Source organism: Terrapene carolina, unplaced genomic scaffold, assembly GCF_002925995.2.
Source record: "Terrapene carolina triunguis isolate 2854851 unplaced genomic scaffold, T_m_triunguis-2.0 Scaffold714, whole genome shotgun sequence".
NCBI classification, from domain to species: Eukaryota; Metazoa; Chordata; order Testudines; family Emydidae; genus Terrapene; species Terrapene triunguis.
Genome location: NW_020665065.1, coordinates 10,249,988 through 10,268,886, shown reverse-complemented (window position 1 = coordinate 10,268,886; position 18,899 = coordinate 10,249,988).

Here is an 18,899-nt window from a genome sequence, read left to right as displayed (position 1 = left end):
TGGGCCACAGCCCATGCAGCAGGGTGTGAAAGAGGTGTAGGCTCAAGACAGCCACTCAGCAAGCAGCTCTAGGAAAAGCCCCCTGGGCAGGGGTCCTAGCAGGCCGCAAATGACCCTGGGACTTGGAGAGGGAGGCCCTGTCTGCACGGAGAGCTGAACTGTTCTTGGACACAGCTCTGTCATGCATGGTTTGCCTGACCAGCGTGGACGGGCTAGAAATGCATCAGGGAGGTCAGGTTACAACACCCTCAATAAAAGGTGTAGGCTTGAGTCTCAGTTTCCCCATTCCTGCACTGGGAAGGAATGCAGTGGGGCAGATAAAGGTAAGTCACCTTTATGCTGTTTGTATTCTGGAGTCATCCAAGACATACCCAGCTCCAAGCATAAGGTAGAATAGCCTCAGGGTTGCTCTAATGTATGCTTTGTGTCCTATAGGCCCTGGGAAGCAGAGGTGAGCAATGGCAGAGAATAGCCGAAGTGCAGTCCAGTTGTGCTCCCCAACATACCCCAATCTGCCTCCTACATGGGGGCTGAGAGTAAGGGGGCTGTAGAACCCTTACACCAGCTTTGCACTGGTCAAGGAAGCCCCTTTGTGCAGAAGGGCATTCTCAGGAGGCCATTTCCACTAATTTTTTAGGCCTCTTAGTGTAGCTGGGAATCAGCCCTGGAGTGTAGACAGAACCTGTGTCCCAGACCCAGGTTAAAGCCCTAGGGTAGCCAAGGTTTCTACCCATTGTGAAGCTGTACTTAGTCCCAGCTATGCTACAATTTTAACAGTGTTGTATCCAAACCCCTGTCCCTGTAAAACCTACAGCATAGGTAGGGCCTGAGGCACACAGCTTTCTGTACTTTGGTTCATCTTTCCCCAGGCTCCTTTGGGGGAGGGATTTCCCTTACTGCCCCAGAATTCACAGGGAGCCTTTCACCAGGTGGCCAGTTCAAGCCAGCCCAGGTAGTTAGTGACCAAAAGTCATGACACTTGAAGGCTGCTTGGTGGCCTGCATGAAATGAGTTGGTAGATCTCCGCCCGGCTGTCCTGTGAACAGCGTCCACGTCACAAATCCCTTGTGACAGTTGTTGGTAGACAGACCTCTTTAGGGGTCGGAGGGCAGTTCAGTCTGATGGCCCATGTGGTTGTTGGCCTTTCCTCTGAGACTAGCACCGGGGCTTTTTGGTTAGGCAGCTGGTGAGTGAAATCACTGCCTATCACGCTGACCATTATTGTCTCATTGTTTCCCCACTCTGTCTGTCTATAGCCACCTGTCGTCTCTTATTTTATACTTAGATTGTCCGCTCTTTGGGGCAGGGACCATGTTTTTGTTCCGTGTTTATACAGCACCCAGCGATCCTGCTCCATGACTGGGGATCGTAAATATGACCCCAATACAAACAAATAGTAAGAGGTGATTTTGACACCCAGTCCCACAGAACTGGGCTAACATCTCCAACTCATTTCATATAAGCCACAGCCATTCTCAGATACCACCAGCCTGCCTGGATTTGAACTCATGGCCTAGAGGGTCCAGCTATTATTAGCAAGTCTCTGAACCATCCAGTCCCTCTAAAGTTATCCTTTTATTCTCAACATTAACAAAGAACAAAAGCAAAACCAGAACCAACCAACCAAAAACTCCAGCCCTGCTGATTCTGGAGGAGTTTTGCTTTTCACTCCATGGTTTGAGGTCTTATTTCCGGAGTTAAATCCCTGGTAGGAATTTTTAACACCAAGTCATAAACCACCAAGAAAACAGAGGTTATAATGACAGAGGAGTAACTACCTGGAGGGCTAGATACGGACTGTACATCCATAGAGGACGCTAAGTAGAGGGGAGTGATATATTGAACAACTGAATATAATGGGATCTTGACTGGAACAGATATTTTGATCACTTTAATTACTCGGTCACCAGCACAAGGAGGCAGTAGGGCGCTCAGGTAAGAATCACTGCCTGCTCTCTAAAGCCATATTGGATATCAGATCTCATTAAGGAGCCTATTTACAGAATCAGAGATTATCAGGGACCTCAGGAGATCATCTAGTCCAACCCACTGCTCAAAGCAGGACCAATCCCCAGACAGATTTTTATGCCAGTTCCCTAAATGGCCCCCTCAAGGATTGAACTCATAACCCTGGGCTTAGCAGGCCAATGCTCAAACCACTGAGCTATCCCTCCCCCAGCTAAGTGGTTTGTAACGTGGCTTGGCTGGTCAGTGTGAATGTAGCCAAATCACACTGGAAGCATGTTTTGCCTGAGATCACCACCATTCTGACTTAAAAGCTAGCAGAGATTGGCAATTATATTCAGAATTACTCCAGCTGTTCATGTATTTCATCCTTACCTTGGCTAGAATGTGCTTCTCAAACACAGTTCAGCCCAGTCCATGCTGGCTGGCCAAACCATACTGCAGAACGACTTAGCTGGAGCAATGTCTAAGCCAAATTTAAACACTGCTCCTTTGCTCATTTCCCAACCCAGTGTGCGTGCAGATGAAGAATGCCTACCATCCTGCTGCCTTCTAGCTCACAGTCCCCACCAGAGAGCGCTCTAAGACCAGAGTCAGGAGCACAGACAAATCAGAGCAGTGTAGGAGGTAGAGCCAGATGCAGTAGGATCTTTACCAGATCTTGTAAATTAGCTCTGCCTGTACCTCTATGGGTCAGTTTTGTCTGCATGTTTTCAGGTCTCACCAGCCTCCATGGATTCAAAGCCCTCCTTGTGCATGCTCCCTAATATGGCCACTGCTCCTGTCAAGATACATGTCAGAGAGATCAGCATAAAAATCCAGGTGATAACAGTAGTCGATCTGAAGCTCAGGAGTGCAGAGCCCCCATCACTCCTCAAGCTTCTCACTCAGACTCCTTAGAGATCAGGATCCCTTCCGCTGTGCCCCTTTCAGATCAGTATCCTGGCCCCCCACTTCCTCTTCCAAACCATGGTGCGAACAAGTTCCTGCATTTGCCTGTATTTATTGGCTTTCTGTCACTGTTCATGTCACATCCCATAGATGCAAATATGGCTTTACTACTGGCTCTGCTTTCTTTTTCCATCCTCCTCTTTCAGGATTGCTCTGAAATTGAAGGCTCTGGAGGGTCTCTTTGCAACCATAGGCCTGGCATACCCCACTCCTGCACTGCCCACGGTGCCCAAGTCTTTCTGTTGGGCCAGCCAGACCCTCTGAGTGGGTTTGGCCTGTTGTCGAGTTCCATGCTCAGGAGCATCTGGTATTCTGGCATGCAGAGCGCCACGCCCAGGACTTGAAACAGGGAACATTGGGGCCCACCGGCAGCAGCTCAAGGCGTTGCAATCAAAGGTAAAGAGACAGGGAACTAAGAGAGCTGTTGGAGTAATCCTAGGACAGTGTCAAAGCAGCAGCAGTGTGGGTCAGAACCAGCGCATCCATGGAAAAACACTGTATTCCAGCCACTGGTTTTTATGGCAGGGCTTGGGGTGGTTTTAGTGAAGTTAATGCTCAGTAAAGATGCCGTGCAGAGACCTTAAAGCTTGTTTATCTAAAGAACAGGTACAGAATGTGTGGGAAACCTGATCAGGAGAAACCAGGGGGAGTTCAGGCTCTCCAAGCCTATTCAGACTTCTGGTCCTTGTGCTGGAAAAGGGCAGCAGTTTTGTAAAGTGGATTGGTAGGACTACACTAAGAACTTAGCAACTCACTTCACATCAGCTACCAGGTGGCAGCTTTTCAATCACTACCAGCCTGGGTTAGATTCAAACCAGCCACAAACAGCTGAAAGGCAGAGTGACCCCATTAAAATCCCCCCATTCCACTTACTGTTTTAGGGCTAGAATCAATTCCCATTTATGATAACTGCAGTCTTTCAATGGGAGCTGGATCTGACCTTTCCACAGCAGTCCCGTCTCAAGACCTCAGTTAGCAGAAACACTGGGATTGTTGTAACAAAACACTCACACAGCAGAACAGATCAACGGCTGCGGCTCAGCTATTTGCTGGCATTCAAAGAAAAACCAGCAGTGGAGCCAGGAAAGAGCAAGCGGAATTATGATGCTTCCCTGAAGACACTGAATGTCTGAGCTAGGAGTAGCCAGAGCACCTGGTGAAAGGAATCTGGACAGTGATGTGTATCATGGAGGCTGATGTGTATCTGAAGCTCTCTTTCCTTTTCCAAACTGCATCCCTGCCAGACGCAGCAGCAGGGAAACATCCACGGTGTGAAGAAGGAATTGATAAAGCTCAACTGTCCCAGGAATGGCTGGCTGAGGTCATTCCTTGTCAGTTTTGGGGCGGCTTCCACTTTTGGGGAGAGGTGCATGTCTGGAGTCTGGGAGGGTGGAAGCAGGGTGAACAGTGGGGAGCATTATGGGAGGGGAGGAGGTTGTGTGTCATCTAGAGATTCCGTCAATGTATTTTTTTTAAGGAACGCTACATGGTTTAATAAAAACCACTCAAGACTTTATTTAATACAAACCGTTTTAACTGCTATAGCTGCCTTTCTTCCTGGGACCTCACAGCACTTTGCAAGCTTGAATAAATCAAACTGCACAAGCCTGCCAAGCAGAATGATTATAGACTATTCCCATTTTACACATGGGAAAGCTGAGGCAGAGAGCCAACAGGCACAAAATGAGCTAGGACAGATGAGGCTGGGGCTGAAATGACTAATGGAAAGGCCATACAAGCCTTGCTTATGTAGCATGTTCTGCACCCATTATCAGCTGCCTTGTTGCTGATGATGGTTTAAATGCCAGCGGCTCTATCTATACTTGGATTCTGTGCACTCAGTTTCCTACCATTGCTAAGATAGGTTCAGTTCCACCAGTGGAGGAAGTTCTAGTATACACAGTGGTCCAGGCAGCTGCAGGTGTTTTAAGCACTATATCATCTAACCCTGCCCAGGGGCGGTTGATGTGACATTGGGAGCAGCAGGCTGTCCACAAGAGGGCGTTCAATGAAATTAAAAGGTGGCAAATTCAAAACTGATCAAAGGCAATGCTTTTTCCATGAAATGTGCAATTAAGCGGTGGAACTCACTGCTGCAGGAAGTTGTTAAGGCTAAGAATTTGTAAGATTCAAAACCAGATTCATGTCTTATATGGATAACTAGATTTGTGTAGTACAGAGCCCAGTGGCTTGGCTTATGAGGAAAGTTTCAAAGGGCTAATGCATATAGCTCAGCTCAGCTATGACTGATTGGTCAGGGACAGGGTGGCGGGGGGAGTTGGTCAACGTGTTGCAAGGGGTGTAACTTTGAGCAATGGGCTGAAACTGAGCCTAGGAAAAGGAAAACGTAGGGTGACTAGGAGGGATAACTGCCTAAACGAGAGAGGGATTCGGCTGTGGAATAATCTCCCAAGGGAGTGCTGGAAACCCTATTGTTTGGGACTTGTGAAACTAGACTGGGCAAAGCCTTGGAGAATGTGCTGCAGGGAGCAATCCTACACTGACTGGAGGCAGAGGGGCACAAGAGGAAATGGCCTGCATTACTTAACAGATATTTTCCACCACTAGCTTCCACGAACAAAGGGCACCACTGTATTCAGCATATGCTCCCTGCACCTGCTCTGGGCTTCATCAATCCAGTTGTCCTTGGGCTACGTTCTTTTACAGGTAAAGGGAATGCTCATGCGGGTCTGTGAGAAGCACCTGGAGCCTAGCTACTAAACTGACTCAAAACCCCACTAAACCCATCATCCCCCAGAGCGAGGCAGAGAGGACACTCAGTTTGATCTAGAACGAGTCATTCACATACACTCCCTAGAGCAGATTTCACAAACAAGACAGTGCATTGCAAGTACAGACTCCAAAGGGCAGAGCGAATCCTGGATGAGAATGAGGGGCGGTGGTAAAGTAGGGGAGCAGCATCTCTCATAGCGCCCCCCCCGCAACCCCCATAATCAGCTTCTCTGCAGGCAAAGCATGGGCTAATAGAAAGCATATGGGAGGAGAGCCTGGGATCCAGGGCTTCAGGAGCTGCAGCTGAGGCAGTGAGGAACAGCCTGGCATCCATTCAGGAATGTGTTCACTGATCAAATAGCTCATGAATGGGGAGTGGGCTTGGGGGTTGGGGAGAGGGGTTAAAAGGTACATGGCTCCAGCTCCAATGCTCCCCACCCTCCTGGTGAAATAATTAGTCATAATCCAGTCTGGAGAAAGGATTCCAAGTCCATAACAATGAAAGAATGAGACTCCCTAACCATGCCCTCCGCCCTCCCCCAGCTCTCACTCTAGACTCAGAGCAAACGGGTAGAGCCAGGCTCATACCCGGTTCAGGGCTCCGATCCCCTGATCCACTCTTCCCTCAAGACCTGCCATCCTCAGGGTGCTTCACTGCAGCTGTATTTGCTAGGGATGGGCCAGCAGCAAGGCCAAATGCTTCTGACGCCCTAGCCATGTCTGCGCGGGGGGGTTAGGCTGGCATACCTGCAGCACTCAAAGGTGTGGATTTTCACACACACCCCTGACCCCAACCACCGTAGCTATGTCGACTTACCTTAGAAGTGTAGAACAGGCCCAAGTCCATGCACTCCAATACATGCCTCTCCTTCATCTTTCCACGCCATCACTTTCTTCCTCCTCTTTCCTTTTCCTTCCAATTTCTCCCCTTCTCCATGCCATGGAGACCCAGTCCACAACAAAGCACAGTGCTATAAAAAGAAATAAAATCCATCTGGGCATCTGATGTGGCATGCAGGTGACAACTGAAGAGCTGCCACGCAATAGAACAGGACCGTTGTGGTGGCATGGGTCTTTTGGGGGCAAGAGAAGTGGCTTGAAGTCTGCAGAGCTGATCCTAAATTGGTGTAAATCAGCAGTGAAGCTGCACTGATTTACACCAGCTGAGGACCTGGCCCTGAATTACTAAGTCTGAGGGGGGTGAGAGACAGAGAAAGGCCCAGACTATATGAATGTCTCCTACCTTGGGGAGAGTTTGGATCCACAACTAAACTTCATAACTCACACCTCTTTCTACAATGGGCCCAAGCCGGAATCCTGGATCCAAACACCTTTGAACTGAAATCCTAGTCCCCGACTTGGTTGAGAAAAAGGGGCTTTATCCAGTACCTGTTATGCCTAAATCCTGGCCACACTGACAAACCAGCACAGGAGACATCTCTTTATCCCAGCTTCCCTCTCCCTGCGGGCTCTGGAATCCAAGGCATTTAAGCTATTGCCTTTCCCATCATGGTCCCGGAGAGCTGTGGCGATGGATGCGAGGGATGTTGCAATACATATGCAGATACTGGGCCTGGTACTGCTTTCAAGTGCTTGCTCACCTGAGTACTTCAGCAATGCTACTCACATGACTAAGGGTTAGAAGAGGCAGTGTGGTCCAATGGTTACAGAGCTGGCCGGGCACTCTGCAGGCCTGTGGTCTATTCCTGACTGCTACTGACCTCTGTGGAAACCTGGCCAAGACACTTTGCCTCAGTTTCCCCTCCCACACTTTGTCTATTGAGATTGTAAATTCTTTGGACCAGAGACTGTCTCTTATTATGGGTTTGTCCAGCAGCTAGCACAAGGGGGCCCTAATCTTGGTGGGGGCTTTGAGATGCTAGTGTAATACAAATTAATCAGGCCTAATTAAGGGGACCAGATGATAGAGTGAAAAATCGGGACACTTTTTTCAGGGGGGGCAGGATAATTCCATATATAAGACAAAGCCCTTAATATTGAGTTGGTGCCGATACTATCACGATGTCTGGTCACCCCAGGCCTAATACTTTAATAATGTGGCTTGCTCCCAATTTAAGCCATGTAAAGTTCAATTAGATGCCACGGTGATTGATCTCCTACAGATTCTTGTCGTCATCATGCCGTAATTATAACAGCAACAAGCTGTGCAGGAGATATGTTTTTTGATGCAACAATGATCTGAAGAGTTTTTTTTTTTCCAATTGTGTCACTGTGCAACTTAATTAAAAAATCATGAAATCCTCCCAGGCCAAAATGTGCTTCTTGCTGACAGTGCCCTTCATGATGAATTTACGCACCAGCACTTGATTCAAACGTTTCCTTAAAAAAAAAATTAACATTTTTCTTTAAAGGGAGGAAAAAATTAATTTATAGATGGGTGTAATGTGCTAAGGGGATGACCTCAGCTTCCAAGCACTCTGCTGTTTTTATTAGCTAATATCGGCAGAAAATGCTTAGTGAAATAGCTGCCCATCCCATCAGATTTATTACCCTGCCCATTTGCTTTTTTTATTATCATTAGCTTAGCTTGAAAGGACCCTCCAAGTTTCCCATCCTCTTGATTCTTTCTGCCCTGGCTCCAGCATCCAAAGTCAAAGATGGATCAGGACACATTCAGATTCCTTATTATACAGCTGTTAGATTGATTGATTTAGGGGCTGTTTTAGTTACCCACCCTGGTGCCAATCCTGCAATCTAATCCAGGTAGATTAGAAAAATGAGGATCCAATTAGAGTATCAAAACCTGTGTTTGGCTTTATGATTTAGCTATTAAACCTACCAGTCCAAGATGGCTTAAAAAGCTGTTCCTTAGTAGTCCATGACTAGAATTAAGCTTTGTGGAAATAAGAGTTACAATAGCTACTATTAACAGACATTTTTTCGTAGGTTTTGTTTTTCTTCAGTGAATGCAGAATTTTTAAAAATTCCCCTGAAGCACTGCAACTTAAATACAGCAACAATGAGTTAGCACAGGGGTAGGCAACCTATGGCAAGCGTGCCGAAGGCGGCACGCAAGCTGATTTTCAGTGGCACTCACACTGCCTGGGTCCTGGCCACCGGTCCGGGGGGCTCTGCATTTTAATTTAAATTTAATTTTAAATGCTTCTTAAACATTTTTAAAACTTTGTTTACTTTACATACAACAATAGTTTAGTTATATATTATAGACTTATAGAAAGAGACCTTCTAAAAACGTTAAAATGTATTAGTGGCACGCGAAACCTTAAATTAGAGTGAATAAATGAAGACTCGGCACACCACTTCTGAAAGGTTGCCAACCCCTTAGTTAGCACAACTGTTCTCAGCCTTTATATCTCAAACGCCAAAGGGTTTGGTGCATCACATCTATAACATCACTAGTTAAAATTACAATGGGCTCTTATCCAGATACTATACTGAAACTAACCTGTGTGGTCCACCTGGTTGTGGGCTACTTACCATCAGTAGTACATGCAAGTCCTACAGCAAAAGGGCTTGCAGAGAAGTGAAGCTCTCTGGCTCCCTCTATGGGTGAAAAGGGAAATTGAAGGGATTCTGCCTGGGGTCAAGTTTATTTGCATATGCTTTATTTATTCATTTGCAAATGCTTCAATGTAGTTTCAGAAAGTCTAACTTATTATAACTTAATTTAGACATCCCCACAGCTTGAGCCCCATTGAGTCTGTATATGGGAACGAAGAAGGGAAACACCTCAAGCTGGGTTCACTGTCCATGCTGAGTGAGATGCAAAGGAAACAAGAAGCACAAATGGAGGGAAGAAAATTATTTACTTTTCAGTATTCCCAGGTGTTAAGTAACACAGGTGGAGCTGATGGAAAAGCACTAAGTTTTTGTGAACATTTTTGAAATAACTGTTTTTCCACGGGGTTAGAAAAGGAAATATTTTTTGGTATTTCAAAATTTTTCACCAAAAAAAAGGTAACCAAAAATAGCCACTTCAAAACAAATTTTCTGTATTAATGTTTTTTCTTTTTTGTTCCTTCTCTGCCCCCTTTTTTCCTTTTTGCCACTGAAAAAGAGGAGAAACCAAAATTCAAACTGAAAAATGTTTATTTTGAATTTTTTTTTCATATTTTGAAGTCCATTTTTCATTTTAAAAGAATTTGAAACAGAAATAAAATACCTGACCAACTCTAAACACACGTAAGGCTAACTTTTAAAAGTCCTATCTGTGCTCCTTAAAATCCAGCCACATCATCAAACCACCACTAAGCATCTAACCCCCTTTACTAAGCAAGCAAATTGAGATGCTAGCCAAAAAGAGGCCTTCAGCACCCCCTGCCAGTATCCTGGACCTGTTTCAGTCAATCTTCAGGCCAGGGCATGGTACAGAGGTAACATCTGGTGTTCTGGTGGATGCTAACCTTGTATGCATAGACTGGCAAGGGAAAACAATCCAGATTCATCCTGTACCTCTGATCCTGTGTATCTGATTACTGGATATTCCCATCCTGCCTCCAACATGCTGCAGGTGAGCAGTAATAGCCTGAGATGGCTCAGGTCTTTCTCCTGAAACCCAGAGGGATGTTCATGGGTGATGTTTCCTCACCAATGGAGTCCCTCAAGGCTCAATCCTCTTCTTCATATTATTCAACATCTATACAAAGCCATTGGGAACACTGGTGAGATAGCATGGGCTGAAGTGCCAGCAGCACAGACATAACCCAGTTCGTCTCCTTTATCAGATGGCCAATGTAAAAGTCACATGATCGAAGGGGGTGTGTGAGTTACAGGCCACATGGGATCTGTCGGTAGCTTCATGCTGTGGCTACAAAGGGGCTGGCCCTGCTCCTCTCTCCTCTGAGCGTATGTGGTTAAAGAAGAGGGGGAAAGAGATAGAGGCAGGAAACAGACATCAGAGAACTCCAGATGAAAGCGTTTGATATCATCTCCCATAAAACAATCCCTAAATCCCTGCTCTGCTGAGCAGCCCATCGCATGTTTCCCATCTCACAGGCTGGCTGAAAAGCAGAGAACTCTACAGGGTACACAGACATATTCTTGGTGGGAGAGGCTCCCCCACCCGCACACACACCTCCCGCTCATGTGTCTCTCCCCCCGCGCACCCAGGGCAAGACATTCTCTTCTGATGAGCAATCAAACCAAGGATTTGTAAACAGTGCAGACTTTACATTTGCACTTCTCCTACTCCTTACTATACTATTAGGCCCCTATATCCCTTTGTCAGATCCCCTCCGCTCTCTCTCCTCATGAGAGCAGAGCAGGGAGCATGAGCACATCAAGAGACGTTCACTTGGGGCAGAGTTCTTTGCACTCACAGTTACCTGGGTAATTCAAAGTCAATAGTAATATTTATATAATGACCCCTTGGTTGGGGCATCAGCAGGGATTAATCACAGGACCGTCAATGTACAGACCTCAGTCACTTGAGCTAAGGGGTTGATGGCAGTAGCAGACGGCTCTCTCCTGTGAATCAGCTACAGAGTGGAACACAGACACACTTGGCCAGTGTGTTACACTAACAAAACCTTCCCTCCAAGAATCTCAAAGCACTTTACAAACACTAATTAACCCTCACGTTCCCCTGCCCCCACCAGGGAGGAACTATTAAAGCTGCTTTGAAGATTGCTGCAATGCAAACAAAATATTACAACAGAGAATTCAGTCTTTTGCTGCAGCACAGTGACTCTTTGAAGCAGCTGTATTGAGTATTAATTGGTTAATTTGTTTTAATTAGATAATGCCTGGATATGCTTTGAACATGCAAAGTGCTACATAAATGCTATTATTATTATTACAGTTGGATAAACTAAAGCACTAAGGTCTTGATCTCAGCATTTAAGTCTACAAAAGTTTTGCCATTGATTTCACTGGTTGCAGGACTGGGGCCTAAACGGTTAAGTCATTTGCCTTAGATTATACAGCAGGGGCAGAGCTGAGGACAGAACCCAGGAATCCAGCCCACTGCATACCTGCTTACCTCTCCCATCATGCACCAGCCTCCCCACTGGTGAGTGGAGGCCCTGGCCATGGCACATCATGGGAGACGTGGCCTGGCTGGGGAGCCAGGCACTTAGAAGAGAATGGAGACATGAGGAAACTGAATAGCAACTTCCACGAAACACTGGAGCAGGACGGCGGAATGGGTTTTCTTGTGTTTGATACTTGGGTTTTCTGGTGTTTGATATTTTTTCACTGGAAAAAAATAATCAAAATGTTCCACAGAGAGCAGGCAGTTTTCGATGGGAAATTCGCAGCCAGCCCTACCTACCTATTCTGGGGACAGAGGCCTTCAGTTTCCGGAACTATCAGTCCAGAACCCTTCACCAGCACTCAAGAGAGAAATCGCACTGCCAGCTAGGGAGAAAATGGTTAACTTCAGAGTTTGACTTGGTTTTCTTCCTCTCCTCCCCGCAAGTAGTTCAATATGGAGGACTCAGCAGCAGAGATCGTGACCCGGTGTAATTCTGGGAGCCATCCATCCCCAGGGAGGGACTCTGCATGATTTACACAGAAGCAGAATAGTTGTATTTTAATGAGACCTGGTAGGACAAGCTCCAGTCAGATGTTAAGAATGTCTTGTTCGGAGGCAGAGATTCACAGTGGCTTTATTCACAGCATACGCCACCTCGCTGGGTGGGGACTCAGACAGCTGGTACCTATTGTCTCAATCCAGCTGGGGTGAGATGCTGTCAGCCATCCACAAGTCAGACTTCAGTCCTAGCCCTCCAGGGAGGAGAGTTGGGTTTTATTTCCATAGCAGTTTGGCTCAGGCTACCCTGTTGGTGATTCTGTCTGTCACTCTGTGGGTTTCTGTGTCTGTGTGTGTGAGAGACACACACACACTTCAAACTAGGGCTGAGGTGCAGGTGGAGAAGAATATGCTTTAACTCACGGCTCTGCAATCACTTTTGCATTTTCCCATTCTCCTAGCCCTGCTGGTCTTCATTTCAGGCTCTGGCCCTAGCAATTCAAACTGAATCACCCCTTCACTACGTGACGACAGTTACCACCCTAACTCACTGGAATCTGCTAGGGTGGCAGCCTCACAAACCACCTCCGGCTCCCCTCCCTCCATATAGCCCCCCAAAATTGCTCCATAGACTCTCTGAACTCTGGCCCCAGCTGTAAATGGATTCTGTACATGGCTTTCTAGAGTCTTTGGGCTTGTCTACATGAACACTTAGCCAAGCTGGGGTGTAAATCTACCCCACACAAAGTGCCTGTGTGGACCCTACTGTCCCGCATTTAGAAGTCCCCTAGCGTGCTTTATTCTACTCCCATTTCAAAGTGGGGAGGATCACCGTGGACTATGGAACTTTTCGTGTGCAGCAACAGGGTCCACATGGACACTTAATGCGCATCAGGCGAGCGCGGGGTAGATTTACACTCCAGCTTTCTGCAAACTAAGTGTTCATGTAGACAAGCCCTTAGGGGAGCTCTAAAGCTCTAATTCAAATTAACTTGCACTTCCTCCAGACTTGGTCACTTAATGCACACTCTATCCTCAAACTCACTCGCCAAGATGTTCAGTAATTAGAGGTAAGGAAATGCTGGATGGGCTCCAAATTCCATGAGAAGCCTGATCCGTTGTTATTTGAAGAATAGCAGCACCTAGCGGTGGCAACTGAGATCAGAGCTCCACTGTTCTAGGCATTGTACAGACAGTAAGAAACGGTCTTTGCCCCAGGGAGTTTACATTCTAAATAAGCAAGACAGACAAAGGAAGGAGCAGCCTCCTTTTACAGGCAAGGAACAGAGGCATTAAGTGATTTGCCCCAAGGGTGCACAGGGAGCATGTGGCAGAGCCAAGTACTGAACCCAGGTTTCCTAAGGCCCGGCCTAGTGTCTTCAATGCAGGACACTCCTTCTATCTGAGCTGGATGACCTCTAGGGACCTTCTAGCCTCAGGATGTGACCCAACCTGATTTCTGGTATTGGCAGGGATGTGCTGTGCCACACACGCTACAATCAGCGTGCAGGACATGAGCGTACCTGCAGATTCAACACAGCGTCATTGCATTGTGATGTGACACTATCACACCAACACGTGACCATGCAAACATCACACTCTTAGAGGTGGCCTCCCTACCTGCAACTCCACCATGTGGCTCTGGAGCTGACATGAGGCCAAGAGAAGATCAGGGTGTGGGGTGGGTTCTGGTTCCGCCTCTGGCTCTCCCATTATTTTTCCCTCCAGTCAGTCATACAGCACCACTTGCTGTAGCTTCCTTATCCAGGAGAGCCTCTGGGGTATCAATTCTATTCTGAGGACCAATTTCTCGACAGTGGTTTTGCCTGCGTGTAACTGGGGAGCACTTAGCCCCTGGAGACTGGAAACAATGATTCAAACTGGAAACCAACCAAACGGGACAGAGAGGGAAGGGCAGGCTGGGCTTGCAAAGCCGCCTTCAGTTGGGATTTGGTTTAATTCAAACGGTGGGTGATTCAGGGCCCTCTTGTTTATCTGAACCCCAACGTTTGGGGTCTGTAGTTCCAGCTTTGGCCCAGCTCAGGCTCACACGGGGAGGGAAGGGGCCTTTCTGGGGGGACAAGGAGTCAAGCTGGAAGGGGCAGCAATGTGTGTGGATTTTTAAAGGGACATGAATCGCTGCCTTCAGGGCAAACGGCAGCCTGCTGATATATCTCACCCAACGGGGTGGAGGGAAGATGGGTAACCTCCTCCTGCTTGTGAGCTACACCCCAGTCCCTCCCATGACTACAAAATACTGTAGCTCTGTCTGCCTGAAGGCATGACCCCACCACACACCACACCCACGGCCAGCTTTGCCACAGAGCAGAACAGGGCAGGCAATCTGTACTGGCTCTCTATTGTGACATTGACTCTGGTCAGGGAGGGACAGACTTTTTTCACTGAGCCGGAGGGAGCAAAAAGACCCACAGTCCCCAAACACTGGGTCCTGTGCTGCAGGGTTCACCCGTGATGCAAAGTCACATGGGGCTCAGTCAGCCACAAGTATGTTACCTGGTGATATTGTTATAGTCCTTTGCTATTTGTATTACTGTAGCACCTCGGCGTCCCAGCCGGGGAGCAGGACCCCACAGTGCTAGGTGCTGTACGAAGAAAGAACACAGAGATGATCCCTGCCCACTGCTGCAATGACCCCTCAATAATTGGTGGCCCATGAGCCCACATCCTAGTGTTTGGGAGGAGCTGGCTTTTGGGGGTATCCCCCATAACAGTCTGATCTGGCATGACAAATCCTATGAAGCCTGGCATCATGCCTCCAGCAGCACCCCGTGCTAGACAGGAAGATGTAATCCATGCCCATGGTGCATCCAGCCTCTTGAGCAATGCTGCATCTGCTGGGAACATAGATCTCCCCACGGCCAGAGGGAGAGCATAAAAATGGCAGTCAGAGCTGCCAGAAGGCTCCATGTCGTCTGTCCAGGAATACATCCACAAAGGGCAAGGAGAAGACACGGCCGCATTCTCCCCAGGAAGACTTCTCCTCCACGTCCCCACCACCTGACTTCTGAAGACAGGCGTATCCAGGGCACACAAGCACAGGAAGAGCCTGCTGCTTCCCCACCCAGCCAGCCCTCTCTTGCCACATCACAGTGAGACAAGTGTCTGCTGAGCCGGATGTGCAATATCCAGGCTGGGTTCAGCAAGGGCAGGCTTGGACTCCAGCCCACAATCACACACAGACACGCAGCCTCCTGGGATCAATCAAAGCAACACCTGTGCAGCCCCAGAGGTACCGTCCGTAGTTTATCTCGAGGAGGAAACAAAAGAGTGAACAGCTGGCAATGCTCTCGCCCCAGGTTGCTGCAGTAGGCCAGAGCCAGGCCAGAGGACAATGGGTGCCCAGAGGCAGGTCGAAGGGTGCCCAGAGGCTGTACCATACCCAGGCTGGGGGGGAAATGAGCCAGGGTGACAGGGTGCCCCCCCCCGAGTTTGGGGGATGAGAGCCAGGGCAGCACGGAGGTCTCAGAGACATGCTTCCCTCTCTACCGGTCTTTTCCCGTCCAGGAGGAGGGCTGGAGGCAAAGGGCTCCGAGTCAGCTTTGAGGCTCAGACAACTTGGCTCGCATCAGTAGCTTTTCACTGAGGATTTTATGGGGCTCCCTGGAACAATGAGCAGTGGCAGCCCCCTCCCCATGGCCCCAGTGCTAAGTTATTTTACAATTCTTATTTGAAGCAAATGTTTAGTTGTCACCCAGGCAACGGCTCAAACATGCCTCAACTCATGGCCTCCCTGCAGCCTCGCATGGCTGCTGGGGAGCTGGGAAGCAGAGGCAGTGCCAGGCGCCGAGGAACTGAGCTCGGCAGCCTCCCCTGGACAGAGACCTGAGATGGGAAACATCCCCAGCCAGCTTCCTGGGCAGTTACCTCATTCAGCATGCCGGCCCTAACACACAATCCCCAGCACGCACATGCACCCCCCCTCTAGCAGGCATGATCCCCCAACACACACCCTTCCAGCCCGAATGATCCCCGAGCACACACACACACACACACACACACACACACACATTTCTATCAAATGTGGACACCACCATCCCCCAACATGCACAATTCCCAGCTCACACTCCTCCCCTCCCCCCTCAACACAAACACACACATGCAACTCCCAAAACAATCGCCTCTAGAAGGTGTGACCCCTCCCCACTCAACACTCCCCCCACACTCTAGTAGGCATGATCCCATTAACACACACCATTACATGACCGCTTTAGCACATGTGACCTCCCCCCCAACACACACACAAAACCCCCAAAGCACACCTCTTTAGCAGGCATGAACCTGCAACACTCACAAGCAAACCCCAACACACACCTTTAAGAGGCACAAACCGCCCCAAAATATACGCACACATGCACCCCACCTTGCACACCTCTCACATGCATGTACACCCTCAACACATCCAACTCCCAATGCGTCCCCCTCTCCTTGACACACACCACTAACTAGCATGAACCCAACACACAACCCTTCCGTCCACGTGAGGGGTTACCTAGCCAGAGCAGAGGCTATGACCAATCCCTCAGCAATCCTGCACTCCTAACGCAGGCAAGACTCCCACTGAAGTCAAAAGGAGCCCTGCCTGCGTAAGGAGACTGGGGTCAGGCTCGAGGTCTCCATATCAAATATGTTCCGCTAGCAAGTCAAAACAAAGATCTTCCAGCACTGCATGCTCCGCCTGCTATCAGGAATTGAGCTCATCACATCACTGCCGATAAAGAGGAGGCAAAAGGTGATGCCGTCAGAGGATCAGAACAGGGCTTGCTCTTCCGTGCCTCCAGGGTCCTGCGTTTGACACTAGCACCAGCAACACATGGGTGTTACTTTAGCCAAAGTAGGGAGACAAATCAAGCCAGAATACGGGCAGAACTAGGGTGGGGAGGGGGAAGAAGGCTCTGGGATGACTGGCACACTTGGTGCCAGAGAATAGACCAGGCAAGGAGTACACAGGAAGAGACACAACCATCTTCTGGTCTAGGTTCTTCTGCACACACCATCATGGTATCCAAGCACCTATGGAGGGATAGCTTCTTATTATCCCTGTGCCAGGAGCTGGCTTCTGGCAGATGTCTGTAAACGGACAGCTGTGGTGCATGTGAGAGAAAGTACAATTACAGTTGGGTCAATTGCTGACTGTGACCTACCTCCACCCCACACTGCTCCTCCTCACCCCAAATGGGTAAATATAACGAGCATGGGAGTGGTGGTGTCAAATGAGGGACCAGGCAAATGAACAAGCCACATCCCAGCATGTCCCTCTGCAGCACCAGCCCAGCCAACACATGTAGTGGCCTCCCTGTGAGGTTACAGAGGGGCCCAAGTAACATCAGTTACCTTCTGGTCCACGAGCACGCTGCTGGCTGTCCAGCTATATGCTGCACCAGCCAAGATTGAGGCCTGCATCTTTAAGGTTAGACAATACATGTGAAATAGCAACCAGGCCTAGTTAGGGCCGGAGACTGCAGACAAGACATGCCCTGGTTTCAATAGTTGTAGGTGTGCAGGGAACGTAGGACAGCGCCTGCTGTATTGTACACATTGAAGTCCTTCCTCTACCTACAAACATCGTCACTGCTTGGAACTCGGTCCCTGCCTGAATGCTGAAAATCAGCCATTGGCAAAGCAAACCTGGGGAATTCTGCAATTGCTTTAACATCCGAGTCTGGGGAGGCTCCAAAGTATTTCTTATTTGAACTATTATGCAATTCTTTTTGACTGTCCCACTGCCGGAATCCTTGCTCTGAAGCAATATGTAACGCTATGACTGGGAGCAGCTTTGAGCAGTACCAAAGGGGCTAGCTCCAGCTCCAACTGATGGAGCAGGCAGCAGCATCTTCTGCTGCAATTTTCCATGCAAAGAAAGATTCCCCTGAATGCAAGAGGAGCATCCAGTCAAGGCCTCTGGAATCCTTGCATTTCAATAACAAACAAGAAGCCAGACTCAGCCCTGCCTAAAAGCTCAACAGTCAGGGCCAGAAAGTAACTGAAACCTGCAGAACCTTCCCCTGTGTTGCCTGCCAGGACTGATCTCTCCTTTCAGCAATTCCAAGTCACTCAGCATGAGAAAGACTATGGCTCCGTCTCCTGGCAGCTGCTCTGGGAACCTTGTGGTGGGGCGGAGGTTTATACACCTGAAGGACTGGCCTGTTTCCAGTATTTCCCATTGGATATCGAGATTCTGACACTGAAGGTCTCCAACTAGAGGGGGACAGGAAGGAGACAGCCCCATCCCGACCCACCCCACTGCCAGATTTCCCTTCTTGGGGCCTGGCAGCTGAGAGCAGGGGCAAGGAGGAACCTGGCTCTGACGCAGCAATGACACACAGGCAGGAGAGCAGAAAGGCCAAGCAAGGCAGGGAGCAGCTCTGCATCTGCTGGGACGAGAGGGCCTCTCGTGGGGGTGGAGGGTACTGATGTCTCATTCCCCAGAAGGAAGAGGGGGTGAGCAGGAGCTGGGGAGGCGGGTGCACCTCCTGCTGGGTTGGCTGAGTGGAGAGGAGACTTCTGCTGGCTTTCAATGGGTATATACAATAGTGACAATAGTTTGCACTTCCATAACACTCACCATCCAAGGATCTCCAAGCACCTGGCAAACATCAATCAGTGCTCACAACGCCCCTCTGAGACGGGTATTACCCCCCTTTTACAATAGGGAAACTAAGCCACAGTGAGGTTCACTGATGCATCTAAGGAAGGCTGTGGTAGTACCAGGAACAGAATCCAAATATAGTCTTTCCCACTCCCATCCCTTAACCATAAGAACATCCTCCACCCACAT